Source organism: Oncorhynchus mykiss, chromosome 3 (genome assembly GCF_013265735.2).
Source record: "Oncorhynchus mykiss isolate Arlee chromosome 3, USDA_OmykA_1.1, whole genome shotgun sequence".
In the NCBI taxonomy this organism is placed as follows: domain Eukaryota; kingdom Metazoa; phylum Chordata; class Actinopteri; order Salmoniformes; family Salmonidae; genus Oncorhynchus; species Oncorhynchus mykiss.
Window position 1 is genome coordinate 70,955,773 of NC_048567.1, and position 16,937 is coordinate 70,972,709.

General features: G+C 42.9%; 2 protein-coding genes across 3 annotated transcripts in view; one reads left to right on the top strand and one right to left on the bottom strand.

Moving 5' to 3' along the window:
• cmss1 (cms1 ribosomal small subunit homolog) overlaps positions 1–16,937 on the bottom strand; it is a 59,039-nt gene that overhangs the window by 5,092 nt on the left and 37,010 nt on the right. The window lies entirely within an intron of this gene.
• Positions 6,407–16,937, top strand: part of LOC110520513 (filamin A-interacting protein 1-like) — a 40,114-nt gene continuing 29,583 nt past the window's right edge. The window contains exon 1 of the mRNA XM_021597892.2: positions 6,407–6,659. The gene's annotated coding sequence lies outside the window, so the exon portion shown is untranslated. The remainder of the gene's footprint in view (positions 6,660–16,937) is intronic.

Sequence of the window (16,937 nt, forward strand, 5' to 3'; positions counted from 1 at the left end):
GGCAAACACCACGATCCTCTCTCTAAATCTGGATATTTCACAACACTGACTGGCCCCACCATATTCAGTATTCAGACCCCCCCCCCACACACACACACAATGACAAAGCGAAGAGTTTTTTTGTTGTTGACATTTTTGCAAAGGGCCTTGGTCAGGGAGGTGACCAAGAACCCGATGTTCACTCTGACAGAGCTCCAGAGTTACTCTGTAGAGAACCTTCCAGAAGGACAACCAATCAGGCCTTTATGGTAGAGTGGCCAGACGGAAGACTTTCCTCAGTAAAAGGCACATGACAGTCGACTTGGAATTTGCCAAAAAGCACCTAATGGACTATGAGAAACAAGATGCTCTGGTCTGATGAAACCAAGATGAAACTCTTTGGCCTGAATGCCAAGCGTCATGTGTGGAGGAAACCTGGCACCATCCCTACGGTGAAGCATGGTGGTGGCAGCATCATGCTGTGGGGATGTTTTTCAGCAGCAGGGACTGGGAGACTAGTTAGGATCGAGGGAAAGATGAACGAACCAAAGTACCGAGAGATTCTTAGTGAAAACCTTCTCCAGAGCGCTCAGGAACCGAGACTGGGGTGAAGGTTCACCTTCCAATAGGACAACGACCCTAAGCACACAGCCAAGACAACAGGAGTGGCTTCGGGACAAGTCTCTGAATGTCCTTGAGTGGCCCAGCCAGAGCCCGGACTTAAACCCGATCGAACCTCTCTGGGGAGACCTGAAAATAGCTGTGCAGCAACGCTCCCCATCCAACCTGACAGTGCTGGGAGAAACTTCCCAAATACAGGTGTGCCAAGCTTGTAGTGTCATACCCAAGAAGACTTAAGGCTGTAATCGCTGCCAAAGGTGCTTCAACAAAGTACTGAGTAAAGAATCTGAATACTTATGTAAATGTGATATTTCAGTTTTTATAAATTTGTAAACATTTTAAAAACCTGTTTTTGCTTTGTCATTATAAGGTATTGATCAACACGAGTAGAGGTGTTTTCTAGACTGAATAGTTTATCAGTTGATGTGTTTATAAGACTCCAACACCTGATTCCCCCTGTGTCTGCATCTGGGCCCTCTACAATACAGGTGACTGTAACACAATAGGGGCTCCTGATTGGCTCAGTAGGTGGGGTGGGCCTGAGTGAGGGTGGATTTTTCCAAATTCAACAGACATGCATGGCATTAAATCAGCCTGATAATAGCTCATTTCCCATTAGATTCATTTTTCTAAACCCTGAATAGAATAGGAATGGAGTTATAGGCCTACTCAGGCTGGTTATAGGCAGACTATCACATTCAACCTAATGGAGTTACAGGCCTACTCAGGCTGGTTATAGGCAGACTATCACATTAGACATATACCTTAGTAGCCCATATCGCTCCTCAATCCTATTTAAAAAGGACTGAAGACAGAAACAGAATTTGGTTCCATTTCAACATATTTATTAGTGAAACCAAAGTGCTGTAACTTCAGATGTTCAAATCAAAACACTATTGTACAGAAGAACGTGGACAGCCGGGTGCGTCACACATTCAGAAGTGCGGAACAGCAACATAGTAAACCAAAGCACTGATCACAGAGGGAACGAGATCAGAATGACTGCTAAGGCTTGATCCAGTCATTAAATAGGTAGCCACGCCTACAAAACTAAAACAATCCATATGTGCCAATCAAACGGCCTGATTAACATGACATCAACAACACAGCCACATCCTGAGTCCCCGGTGCCCACACATTCTAAAATCAAAAGATGGTTTAGTATTTAGTTCAAAAGCTCTGACAAAGTCCAAGAGAACAATAAACCCTCTCCAGTGAGAAAACAGACACACGCTTTGGGTAAACATTTTGTTGAAAGACGATGCAATACTCGTTATCATTTTAAGGAGAACAATCTACTTTGCCTACATTTGAACAGCACTGCAGAAGCTTTGGGTACCTTCCCAATTAATAAGACAGATTGTTTTGTTTGGCGGCTTGAATGGATTGTGGAAAAGTGTGCATCGAAATCTACCAAATGAAGAGCTGAAACAACATCCTGGCTTTTAAACCATAATCGATTCTCAAAATGTCGCATGCTATTAAACATTCTATTTTCACCCACCGTGGCGAACCCTTCAACCTCAGGATGTGGCCTGTCCCAAAGGTCCCTCACAGTGTTCTACAGGAGCCCCATTGAGAACATATTGTCTGGCTGCATCACAGCCTGGTACACGTACTCCACCACCGTGGACCGCAAGGCACTACAGAGAGTGGTATGCTTAGCCGAACCAATCATTGGGTGCAGACTGCCTGCCCTCCAGAACACCGACAACACCAGGTGTCACAGGAAGGCCAAGATCATCAGAGACCTCAGCAACCCGAGCCACGGCCTGTTCCCCCCGCTTCCATCACTAAGACACGGGCAGTACAAGAGCACCATGACAAAAACGGTTCCCCTTTTTTTAGTGTAATTCACATTTAACTGCATATCTGGTCCTTTAATGGTGCATCTAGTGATGGTTCTGTACTGCTGCTGCTCATGGCAAATAATAGTTACGAATGATATACTTCTGCCAGGTAAGCCTACTATGCAGTTAACATTTAATTGAGAAAAAATATTTCAACCCACAAGACAGTTATCACATCAACTGGCTACACACGTAGTGACAGACAGGTTAAATATAGCTGGAAACGTATTAGCAGACATTGTGTTAGGATTGGCTTTTAAAGCCAATAGTGGTCAACCAGGGGTAGGTTAATGTAAACGTTGCATTGATTACATAGTGGCTGGGAGCTTGCGGTGTCTGATACTTGTGAGATTTGTTGACACTGTGACACTGTGTGATGGAACACTCAAGAGCATGAACCAACCATCCTGCAAAATTGCATGCGTTTTCAGAATTATTTGGTGAGCTCCTCATTGGTGAACTATGGTAGCTCACCAGCGACCTGTTGAAGACCTCTGATTTAGAGTAATGCAGTAGTATATATTTGGGGTAACACATGGGTGTCCACTGATCTTTTTAGTACACTCACAGGACACTTTGCAGGATGGTTGGTTCATGTTCTGAGTGTCCAGCATAGCTGACAGTGACGTGCATTAGTCAGACACGCAGCTCAAAATACTACAATGACAAACTGCACTCAACACACCGTCGACCAACTGCGGACCGACTGGAGAGAGTGTGAGTGAAGGTTAACCACTTTCTCCATATTGGTCACCCTGTTTTTTCCTCTCTGCCCCCATCTCGCTCGGTCCCTCTTTCTCCATCCATCACTTTTCAGTCAGTCCATCTGTCCAGGGGAGAGAGGGTAGTTTTTATTTAATTTAAGGCACTGGGGGGGTCGTAGTTAGGGCTGTTGCGGAGACCGTATTACCGCCACACCGGTCAAGAGTCACGAAAGTAGTCAAATTCCACATGACCGTTTAGTCACAGTAAACTCTGATGCTGCTGATAGTCATTAGTAGTCCACCAAACTTGTTAACTGCTTGTTCTCAGCACACTATTGTCCCTCTAATCACTCTGACATCAATGCAAATGTAATCAAAAATCTTATCAAACACTTCATGAGAGCCCATGAGCTCATGTTGCGCAATATTTCTATAGGCTATGCAATTGCGCGAGAAGAGTCATGACCTCCACTAAAAAGATCAGCTTTCTATAGGTTAGGCCTACTATATTTATTTCTCAACTTTCCTAATACTAAGCACATTAATTATATGTACAACAGGAAGAGAGTCTACCTGGCTGGCATGAAAATAAATCACGAGGAAAAGCGTCCTTCATTTACTATTTAAATTCATAGATTACATTTTTTCCAGCTGCCCCGGTTTTGAAACAGGTGCATGATAACGGTCCATTCTAAATCAAAACAAATTTCACACATGTACTGTATACTAAATAATATCAGTCAAAAGTTTGGTCAAACCTACTCATTCAAGAGTTTTTCTTAATTTTTACAACTATTTACAACTATTTTCTACATTGTAGAATAATAGAGAAGACATCAAAACTATGAAATAACACATATGGAATCACGTAGTAACCAAAAGAGTGTTAAATAAATCAAAATATATCATATATTTGAGATTCTTCAAAGTAGCCACCCTTTGCCTTGATGACAGCTTTGCACATTCTTGGCATTCTCTCAACCAGCTTCACGAGGAATGTTTTACCAACAGTCTTGAAGGAGTTACACATATGCTGAGCACTTGTTGGCTGCTTTTCCTTCATTCTGCAGTCCAGCTCATCCCAAACCATCTCAATTGGGTTGAGGTCAGGTGATTGTGGAGGCCTGGTCATCTGATGCAGCACTCCATCACTCTCCTTCTTGGTCAAATAGCCCTTACACAGCCTGGAGGTGGGTTGGGTCATTATCCTGTTGAAAAACAAATGATAGCGGGACTAAGCGCAAACCAGATGGGATGGCGTATCGCTGCAGAATGCTGTGGTAGCCATGTTGGTTAAGTGTGTCTTGAATTCTAAATAAATTACAGACAGCGCCACCAGCAAAGCATCCCCACACCATCACACCTCCTCCTCCATGCTTCACGGTGGGAACCACACATGCGGAAGTGATCCGTTCACCTACTCTGAGCCTCACAAAGACACAGTGTTTGGAACCAAAAATCTCACATTTGGACTCGTCAGACCAAAAGACAGATTTCCACCAGTCTAATGGCCATTGCTTGTGTTTCTTGGCCCAAGCAAGTCTTCTTCTTATTGGTGTCCTTTAGTAGTGGTTTCTTTGCGACCATGAAGGTCTGATTCACGTAGTCGCCTCTGAACAGTTGATGTTGAGATGTGTATGTTACTTGAAGTCTGTGAAGCATTTATTTGGGCTGCAATCTAAGGTGCAGTTAACTCTAATGAACTAATATTCTGCAGCAGAGGTAACTCTGGGTCTTCCATTCCTGTGGCGGTCCTCATGAGAGCCAGTTTCATCATAGCGCTTGATGGTTTTTGCGACTGCACTTGAAGAAACTTTCAAAGTAATTGAAATTTTCCGAATTAACCGACCTTCATGTCTAAAAGTAATGATCACTGTGCTTATAATGTGCAGAAATAGGCAACATTTTAAGCTAAATCTGTCAGTTTTTTTATGCTAGTGGTTGTATTAATTTGGGATCTATCGCATCCCACAACTGTCCCAGACTATGTTTAGAATATTTATTTCTCGCACAGAATAGGTTGACTTTTGTACTATGGGGGATAGTAGATTGACATAGGCTAGTGGTTTTGCTGTTCGTTAGGCCTACTCATCTTGTTGGCTGACGAAGGGTAAATGTGGAGAGTTCTTCCAATACCTTCAATATGCACCTCGGAATTGGATAAGGACGCGCACAGTTGCATCCCCAATGTGTCGGTCTTCACTTGTAGCCTGTGAGAAAGACCCGATCACGTGATGGAGCACAGAGCACTCAGGGAGAAAGACAACGCCCACTGGCCGCAAAAGGCATTGATTTTTAGGGTGCATTACGGCCACACTCTGTGAAACTCTAGACATTATCAAGTGCTTGTCAAATTGTGAATGAGAGACTATTGGAGTGTGTACAGCCTGCTAAAAAACAAACAAAGCAGAGATCATGCCTTGCAAGCAACTTTATTCAAATCAGTCACATCACGCAGCCTTACAATGTACTAAATATCAAAACACATAGCCCAACGTTTGTAGAACAACAGAAGTTACATTAATAACTCTAAATTAAGCATATAGGAAAAGCTATCTTTGTTAACTGCTCAACAAAGAATAGCCACATGTGCGCACTCCCTCAAATCGTTTGTGGAAAAAATATCCTTTATATTTTATTCAGCTTTGTTCAGTTGTATTCTTCTTACCATAAAATAATGCCACAGAATTTTAATCAAATCTTGTCTGCTAAATGAACTAGTGTAGCCCACAGCCATTTGGCATAGCATGATCAGGACCCAACAAAAGGACAACTTTAGAGTATTCTGTTCTGTTCTTCTGAAATAGACTACATTTTCTTCATAGTATGCTTCTTTAGACCGGTCTAAAATAAATAGACTTATTGTGGAGGTGTAGGCTATATTACATGGATTTATTAGACTTTTTAAAATGTAGATGTTTCAACAGTCTGCATCAGTGTGTGGAAGCCAGGAGATGCTAAACGTGTTTATGTTAATTAACGACCAATTACCGTGAGACCGACAGTTATTTGTTTGACAATCCCCGGCTGACTAAATTTCATGACTGCCACAGCCCTAGTCATAGCAGGAAAGAGGGTCTGGGTGTGTGTGCGCGCGTGCGGGGCCAACTCATTTCCGCATGGTAGGTCTGATCCTATCCACTCCTCCCTGGCCCCACCCCTTCACTCTATCCTTCTTTACAGTCATCTGTCAGGGCAATCGCTCCCTCTCTCCATCCATCCACCCTCCCCATCCCGTCTTTAAGGACCAAACTACACACTCTCCGTCTCACACAGACACACACATCCCCCTCCCTTTCCTTCTATCTGGACATCTTTGAGGAAATGTGAGGACACAAAAGAGAGAGAAAAGAGAATAAAGGAGAAGACAAAACGTGGACCAGAAGAGCGCAGAAGAAGGGGGGAAAGGAGGGGGATCACTTTATTGGATGACAGTGAAGGAGAAGGAGGACCAGACGGAGTAGCACAGCCAAGGCCTCACCTGTCTGGTCCATCAGTCCTGCAGGTACGTCGGCCTGTCTATTAACTGGTCTGGTGTTAACCCAGGATAACAGACAAAGTCAGACCAGTTAAATGGTCTGTCTGAACACTGGCTTTGTAGACAGAGTTGCTCTCATAGAAATAGAACCTCCTCTCGGCTGGTCTGCGGTTGCCCTGGGCCGGTCTGCGGTTGCCCTGGGCCGGTCTGCGGTTGCCCTGGGCCGGTCTGCGGTTGCCCTGGGCCGGTCTGCGGTTGGGTAGGGGCGGTTGCCCTGGGCAGGTCTGCGGTTGGGTAGGGCCGGTCTGCGGTTGCCCTGGGCCAGTCTGCGGTTGGGTAGGGCCGGTCTGCGGTTGCCCTGGGCCGGTTTGGATGGAGCTCATTTTAGCTGCTGTTTTATTCTCAGTTCTAAAAATTGTGATTGTCTGCTTCTTAAGTTTGACTGCCTTCATACTCTTTACACAGTCGATGTGTGAGGATCCGAGTGTGTGACTGAGTGTGTGAAACTGAAGTTATGCCCTTTCTTCTGCCTGGTGCTGGGACACACTCACCAAACACCAGTCCCTGGTTGACTTTGAATAACCCAGACTATTTGTGTGCCAAGTGAATATAGAATAAACAATGAACCAAGAACTGTATGTCTAATGAGTGCAGAGAGACAAACCCAAACTCTAAGCCACAAAGAACCCCCTGACAACCGGTCAAGCAGTATCAGTGCATGTGTGTGTGTGTGTGTGTGTGTGTGTGTGTGTGTGTGTGTGTGTGTGTGTGAGCCAATTCAGCGAGTGTCTGACTGATTTTAGGATTATGCTGGGGGTCAGGTTTACCTTGACAAACCAAACACTAACGGCGGGGGTCTAAAAACAGGAAAGGCATATGTGTGTGTGTGTGTGTGTGTGTGTGTGTGTGTGTGTGTGTGAGAATGTCTGTGTGTGTGTGTGTGGGATGGGCATTTGAAATCATTTCACTATTCAAATAACATGTCAATTTTTCAGATATATGGATAGTCGAGTTTGACACGGGAGGGAGAGAGTAGCCATACAGACTCACGTTAGTTAGACAAACCTGTAGATGCCATAAGTTATCTATCATTCCAGCTGGTAGTGCCCTGCCTTGACAGCGTCAAATCAATGTTAAAAAAGCTAGTTAAGCTAGCCAGCTAGCGAGTTTGCCATCTAGGCAAAAATGGTTACTGATTGTTCAATGCACTTCCCATCCTAGTCTACAACAAGTCCATTTAGATGAAACAACCTAGATGGTTTCTCATTGTAGCTCCTCATGTAACTTCATTCTGTCATTTTAATTCCATCTTGCATTGATTAAAGATCTCCCGTGTTGCTGGCTACACATGGGGCCACTGACTGTAGACAGCGCATGTCAAAACTACATTCAAAAATGTTGTTTTATTGAATTTCCAAATGTCATGTGTGTACCAATGTTGCATAGATTTAATTTTTTTAGACAATGCTTTTTCATTGTTAAAATAGGCATATGAATATTTTTATTTTTTTAATGAATACTCTTGCAAGTATTCGAATACTAATGTCCGTTCTAATATTTCAACTTTGAATAACTGTGACCATCTCTAGTAGAGGTCGACCGAGTATGACTTTTCAACGCCGATACCGATTATTGGAGGACCAAAAAAGCCGATACCGATTATTGGAGGACCAAAAAAGCCGATACCGATTATTGGAGGACCAAAGAAGCCGATACCGATTATTGGAGGACCAAAGAAGCCGATACCGATTATTGGAGGACCAAAAAAGCTGATACCGATTATTGGAGGACCAAAGAAGCCGATACCGATTATTGGAGGACCAAAGAAGCCGATACCAATTATTGGAGGACCAAAGAAGCCGATACCAATTATTGGAGGACCAAAGAAGCCGATACCAATTATTGGAGGACCAAAGAAGCCGATACCGATTATTGGAGGACCAAAGAAGCCGATACCGATTATTGGAGGACCAAAGAAGCCGATACCAATTATTGGAGGACCAAAAAAGCCGATACCAATTATTGGAGGACCAAAGAAGCCGATACCAATTATTGGAGGACCAAAGAAGCCGATACCAATTATTGGAGGACCAAAGAAGCCGATACCGATTATTGGAGGACCAAAAAAGCCGATACCAATTATTGGAGGACCAAAGAAGCCGATACCAATTATTGGAGGACCAAAAAAGCTGATACCGATTATTGGAGGACCAAAGAAGCCGATACCGATTATTGGAGGACCAAAGAAGCCGATACCGATTATTGGAGGACCAAAGAAGCCGATACCGATTATTGGAGGACCAAAGAAGCCGATACCGATTATTGGAGGACCAAAAAAGCCGATACCGATTATTGGAGGACCAAAAAAGCCGATACCAATTATTGGAGGACCAAAGAAGCCGATACCGATTATTGGAGGACCAAAAAAGCCGATACCAATTATTGGAGGACCAAAGAAGCCGATACCAATTATTGGAGGACCAAAAAAGCCGATACCAATTATTGGAGGACCAAAGAAGCTGATACCGATTATTGGAGGACCAAAGAAGCCGATACCGATTATTGGAGGACCAAAAAAGCTGATACCGATTATTGGAGGACCAAAAAAGCTGATACCGATTATTGGAGGACCAAAAAAGCTGATACCGATTATTGGAGGACCAAAAAAGCTGATACCGATTATTGGAGGACCAAAAAAGCTGATACCGATTCAAATCGGATGATTTTTTATTGATTTATTTGTAAAAATGACAATTCCAACAATACTGAATGAACACTTATTTTAACTTAATATAATAAATCAATAAAATCAATTTAGCCTCAAGGTAAATAATGAAACATGTTCAATTTGGTTTAAATAATGCAAAAACAAAGTGTTGGAGAAGAAAGTAAAAGTGCAATATGTGCCATGTAAGAAAGCTAACTTTTCAGTTTCTTGCTCAGAACATGAGAACATATGAAAGCTGGTGGTTCCTTTTAACATGAGTCTTCAATATTCCCAGGTAAGAAGTTAAATAAAAGGTACAAAAAAATATATAAAAACATTTGCATATTGGCGCCCAAAAATACCAATTTCCGATTGTTCTGAAAACTTGAAATTGGCCCTAATTAAATCGTCCATTCCGATTAATTGGTCAACCTCTAATCTCTAGGTGTGTGTGCCTGTGTGTGTGCATGTTTTAAATGTGTACCTGTGTGAATGTGTGTGTGTAGTATGGTCAGTAGGGGAACTGAGGGCCTCGGTACAAGGGATACATTTCTCCCCCGTGGAACAGCGGAGAGATCAAATTTCCCTCCAGAATACCTGGAGGTGACTCTAGGAAAAGAGCTCTATTAATACAACATTCTAACGCTAGAGCACACTATGCTAATGCTAGCACAAAAACCCCTTAGAGCAGCTGGACTGATTTAAAGCCACTAGCGAGGATGCTATCAATGATCAAATACATGCAGTACATACTATAGCTACACAACTACTGTAGCCTAGTATGTAAATATGCTAATAAAAATACATAACAGCTCACAGAAAGACCAACATTTCCATAAAAAGCAAACATGTTTCTTCAGATGATTGCTTCAGAGGCCTTTTATGCCCCGCCAAGGGAGAAACAAGCTAGGGGAAACACTGCTAGGCTGTGTGTATGTATGCCTGGGCACATTAAATCCCTCATTCACACAGAGAGATGTGTGAACAGTAAAAATACCCCAATGATGCATCACACCAGAGGTCGCTCCTAAAAGTCACTGCCATTTTGGGGCCCAACCTGGGCCCATCCCGCCACACACACACACACTTCTAGGCCAGTCCTACCAAACACACACGGGTCGTCCAGGCTGGAAAGGTGAAAGGTCAGAGGGGGGTGATAATTGGCATCCTTCTCTACCATGTCATGTTGCTTATTGGGACATCCCAAAAGGACACGGGCTTAGTGCCCTAAACACCCTCATTAGAGACACAGGGTTAGAGAGCCTATTTTACACCCAGGACCACATTCTGACCCCAACAACACCAGAGACCGAGAGAGACACACAGATCGACAGAGACAGATGAATAGAGGAGAGAGACACAGATCGACAGAGACAGAGAGAGGTGAATAGAGGAGAGAGAGAGAGACAGATCGACAGAGACAGAGAGAGGTGAATAGAGGAGAGAGGGGGAGGGAGGTGGTATGAGAAAGAGAATGGAGAGCAGAGAGTTGGTGGACGGGGAAAAAGGAGACACACTGCCCAAGTTCCTTCCAGACAATATCCTACAGAGTTGAGGGGAACATGACCCACAGCATTTACATTCGAGTCATTTAGCACAGACTCATCCAGAGACGTACAGTAGTGAGAGCATCCATTTTCTTACTGTTTTCATACTGGTACCCAGTGGGAGCCCTGGCGTTGCAAGAGCCATGCAGCCACACGGGACCACATTAATGCCCTCATTTCCTAACCCCTGATCCTCTCTGGTCAGACCAGATGGTAATAGGCTGTTCTGGTCACAGATAAGGCTAACAGGTGAATGAGTTCACAGGAGGGAGAGACAAGGATCAATGGAGATGCCTGGTTTAAATGGGAATCAATAATGTTAATTGGTTTTTGAGATGATCAATAGATTGAGGCAGAAATCAGCTGAAACCAGACAGGCTCCATGTTGTTCACTGGGCACTGTTGTGAAGTCATGATCAAATCACAGGCTGGTTTTGAGTACTGTATAAAAACCAGATGGGCTCTTGAAAATACACACACACCAAAAACAAGTGCACACACACCAAAAACACGTGCACACACCAAAAACACGTGCACACACACCAAAAACACATGCACACACACCAAAAACACGTGCACACACACCAAAAACACGTGCACACACACACCAAAAACACATGCACACACACCAAAAACACGTGCACACACACCAAAAAAACGTGCACACACACCAAAAAAACGTGCACACACACCAAAAAAACGTGCACACACTCAGCGTGATTATCCCTGCGGGGCAAATAGTGATTAAGGGCTTTACTCAGGGCACTTAGGCCTAACAGGGCTAACTATTAGTCTGATTAAAGATACCACTCAGGTCTACAGGATATCAACCGCTGTGTGCTTGTGCGTGTGCAATTTCAACACGATTAATCTCACTTGAGATGGTATATGCTTAACTTTAACATCCATTAGTAGTGGACGAGGTGAGTAACCTCCTAATACAATATAAATCACCCTAAGCACCTGCAAAAGAGGTGTATAAAGCCTAACTCATCAACACAATTCCTTTTAAAGCATCTTTCAGCCTTCCACTCTCCTGGCTAGACTACAAGTACACAGCTGCCAGGTAAACTGGGTTTGTTTCCTAATGCTACAGTACCACTGAGCACTATGATATCCCAGGCCCATTTCTCATCATGTTCACTTTGACCTTTCAGGTCAGCAAAATCACGTTTCCGTGTTTCAGACATTCTAGATTACTTTTTTCAATCAATTTGAAGTGGTTAAAAATCTATACTTCATCCCAGGTCAAGTAGAAATGCAGTCCAGAGAATATATTGATGACGTTGAGGCCTGTTCTTTCTTCCTCCTTTAGACACTATTGAACATCCGTTATTGTTAAATCAATAGTGAATTTAGCGCCCTACAGGCAATGTAAACAACCCTTTTAAGTGTCAGTGAAAGATGTCCGAGATTGAGATAACGTGTTTGGGGAGATTCTCTGCTCATGAGGTCAAGAGACATTTTCCTCCCCATTTGAAAAAGGGTAAACCATTTGACTATTTTGATGTAGTTTAAGGGTATAAATCTAATGTTAAATGGAATGTTAGGAAGTAACAAGTTCAGGAAAGGGGATAGGCACAGGTTGTAGACTGTGAAATGGATCAACCACTAGCCTACAGTCTATTTAGTACAATGGATGATAAGAGTTCCCTCATCACGAGTGTCATCACAGCAGAACAGGCTAAATGCTGCCCCCTATTGGATTGACCAACACATTAGCTCTCACACGAGACAGATGGTAATGAACTGGAGCAAGCCTTTTAATTCAGGCAAGTGTCAAAACATCCCAATGATTTAAACTGATTAAGATATATACACGTGGTACCAGTACTGCATATCGACTGATGGTACTTAGTGATGGTACTTAGTGTATATAGTTATTGTTACCCAGAGGCTGCTGCCTACATACAGACTTGAAATCACTTGCCACTTTAATAAATGGATCACTAGTCACTTTAATAATGACACTTTAATCATGTTTACATATCCTACATTACTCATATCATATGTATTTACTGTATTTTATACCATCTATTGCATCTTGCCTATGCTGCTCTGTCATTGCTCATCCATATATTTATATGTATATACTCTTATTCCATTCCTTTACTTAGATTTGTGTGTATTAGGTAGTTGTTGTGGAGTTTTTAGACTACTTGTTAGATATTACTGTACTATCGGAACTAGAAGCACAAGCATTTTGCTACACTTGCATTAACATCTGCTAACCATGTGTATGTGACAAATAAAATGTGATTTGATTTATTCCTAACGTTATTATTTTTCTATTGTTTCTCATTTTTGTCTCTCTGCATTGTTGGGAAGGGCCCGTCAGTCAGCATTTCACTGTTCGTCTACTACACCTGTTGATTACAAATCATTTGACAAACACATTTGATTTACTTCTATTTTCTTAGTAAGACAGTAAGGCAGTTATACAACAGATACTTAAGTGCACAAAGTGTGTGTGTGTGTAGCGTCATTTGGTTCTCTTGCCCCCTCTCGTGATGTAACATCCAGGATAGTTAGCCTTGGGGTTATTCACAACACAGGGGTACAGAATCATATAATCATTGACCTGTGATGTCAGAGCGGTTGCATGTGATATCCATGTGTCTATGAGGGCCAAAGCACATCTCTGAGCTCTCTCTTTCCCCTTAGTGTGATGTTTAATATCACTCCAGCCTGTCTCTATCAATCATCTCTGTAGCACTCTGATGCAATGCCAGAAGAATCTACAATCTGATGGCTGTGGATGGACGGCAAGTGTGTGTGAATGTGAAAACCTGACGACCTTGCAAGCATACTGTATCCATCCATCTCTCACACACACGTGGACTTTCACATGGTTCCCCTATCCAGAGATTGTACTAAGCTCTCTTGACAGAAAGTCAGTCTTTATTTTGCAGCAGAGGACACACCCCATTTTATATCCTCAGTCCAGAATGTAAACGACATGTCATTACATCACAATGACCTTCAAATGGACTCTGCTTTTCCATGTTACAGTGTTATGGTTGACAGGCTTATATCCTGTATTTCTACAGTCTGAAAGAGTGGTTTTAGGTCTGTTTAAAGCCAAGAGACTACACCCAGCCAAGAAAATAACCACTCAAATTGTAAAAATATATTACCCACTGAGAGGGCAGTTCTGCCAAAATAAGAACAATAAATAACGCACATTAAGCTGATGGGAAGTTTGGTATGCATCAGTCATGAGAGTATGTGAGAGTGTAGCACTAGCCATGCATGTGTGAAACAGAGGCCAGTAGTTGGAATGCTCCAAGACAAGAAACAGGGAGACAAACCCCACAAAGAAAGAACTGTTTCATAAACGGTAAAAAGCCTATAGAACATCTAACCCTTCTAGCAGTATGAGACTAGTAAAACCTACACAGCAAATCTGCTGTGCAAGGCGACTCATCGCAATGGCAGCAATTTAGTTCATTCCCATGAATTGTGATTGTTCTCTCATACTGTTTCTAAAAAGGTAGAAGGTGGTTCACAACATTCACCATAGACAATTCCTGGACTGTACCCAATAGATCCATTTCCTCCTCACTTTTCCTTCATGCACGCTGATCTGAAAGAATTGGAATGCTGCGGGGGATATGGTGGAGTAGACCTATCAGTGGCCATGAAGGGAGGGGGACGAGGATGGCCAAGCGAAATATTTAACTTTCTGACAGCAGTTCAAAAACAAACGCCTCAGAAGACGGAGAGGAAGAGGATGTTTAAAAAAAGGATTCTCTGGTGGGCGTGTCATTAGATGCAAACAGCTATCACCGGTGCAAACCCACTGTTTAATGTTAAATATTTGGAAAAACTGTATTGCTCATGACTTGTTCCTCTGGTCCAATTCCATGAAGAGGATATTGTAAAACTTCATATCTTTGAAAACTGCCTCACCCCCGAGATTCCATAAAACCTTACTTCTCTGGGGGCCACTGAATACTAACTTGTCAGCTAACATGAGTGAACAAGGCTTCAGTAATTCATGCATTGAAGTCAAGGCAAAGACGCAACCCGAGACTCCCCTGCATCCTATTGATTAACCACATTAATAGGCATTAACAGCTCTTCAACACATGACTTCATAAAAGGTCAATAGGGTTCAGCTAATTCATGTGCTGTGTTTTTCCATTAGAGCTGAGCTTTAAGGCTTTGATCTCAGTGGTAATGGTTGGCTGTCTGAAACGTAACTCGGACTCAAGTCACTAATATAAGTGTTTTACGATCAGTAGAAAACCTTAAGTTGTGATGTAATCTCTATTGTGCTAGGTCTATGGCACAGAAACGTTGCCTAAATAATTGTGCAACAACTTATTTGAAGTTGATTCAAACAATGTCATGTAAACAAGTCATGCAGGATGAAAGTTTCCTAATCTGCATGACTGCAGCAAATGTTTACTAAACAAGCAAGAATGATGGAATAGTTGGGAGAGCCATTATTTTCCCTTTGTTGTGTTGGTTGTGGGTAAGCGAGCTCCTGGAACAAAGACTGTTGGGTTCTAGAAATCCTGCTCCTGGAACCAATAATGTTGTTGGGTTCTACAACTGCAGCTGGAACCAAGACTGTTGGGTTTTAGAACTCCTGCTCCTGGAACCAAATGTGTTGTTGGGTTCTAGAACTTCTGCTCCAAACAGGTGATCTACTGCACTACTGTTCCAATATATCTGACACGTTTACTAGCTCTCTATAAAAGCAGAAAACTGAGACACCAAGAGAGAAATAAAAAGAGAGAAGTGAAGGACTCTCCTGCTGAGAAAGAGGTAACTGAGACATTTTCTAACAGATGAGAGGTTAGGGGAAGGTGATGACAGCCTTGTTCCATTTTAGAGGAGCTGAGCAGAAAACTGACAGAGGGAACTCGTCCATCCTCCCTCGACAGTGACCACAGTAGGGCATAATCCTGACCATGTACCAGTATCTACTCGAGGATCGATAACTCTTCCATTTAACTCTAAGGTTGTCTGGATGTTTGCACATTCAGTTTTTTTAACTCATGCACCAGCTTGGTAGGACTGAGGTAGCAGAGGTATAACTTATCACAATAAGTCTTACAACCGGGCACGCCGTCACCTACACGTCAGCCTTTCTAAAACACTGATTTAAGGAAAGTTGATGTGTGCCATCGTAACCCTGGCACGAGAGGAGCGGGACGGAACCTGAACCCAAGCATCCCATGGTATTACAGGTGGTATTACATCGGTGTATTGGGAGGGAATTGGTAGTGACAGGCTGGACAAGCCAGGCCTTCTCTCAGCCTTTTATTCATGGTTTATTAAACATGTACTAGACCTTTCCATGGTTAATTCGTTTAAATGGTTACATAACAGGGTTCAGAACGTCAGTGAATAAATGTGCATTCATAGACTGAAGTCATGTTTATATTAATCAAGCTTTAAGATGGTATTTAAGATGGCAGGCGAGTGGTGAAAGTGTGTGTGTTTCACCATGTACAATATTAGAGTTATTTAAGGGTTGGGTGCTGTAAGGGTGTGTACACGTGACCATGTTTTTATTTCGAAGTGTTAATGATTTTGGATCCCGGGGCAGCCTGTAGAAGGGGAAGACCGGGTCGACGCGGGCAGCTCTCCATGGTTAAGAAAATAAACCAAGGAGCCAATGGGCATGTGGCGTTGCCGTTCTGTCTGCAAGGGGAAAGCCCTCAACTGGGTCCGTGACGAACACAGACACTGGACATGTATTGGGCTGAACTTACACTTAGGCGTTTGTTGTGTATGAGCAAATGAGTCTGCATTTGTCTAGAGATTAAGCGTATAGGCTAGGCTATAAGCCGGAGTGCATATCTGTGAGTGTGTGTCCTGTGTGTGCGTGTGTGCAAACCTCAGCTGTGTCTCTCATCATTAGGCACAGGGAACACAGAAGTGCACGTGTATTGGAAAGCAGGATGGACAAGAGAACATGAACTAGTCCACGTGAAACACAGACCAGGCCAGCAGATAGAACATTATGTCTATTAACATACCCTGTTAAAATATTCAGCTCAAAAACCCCACACACATCCACTGACAATGTAGGCC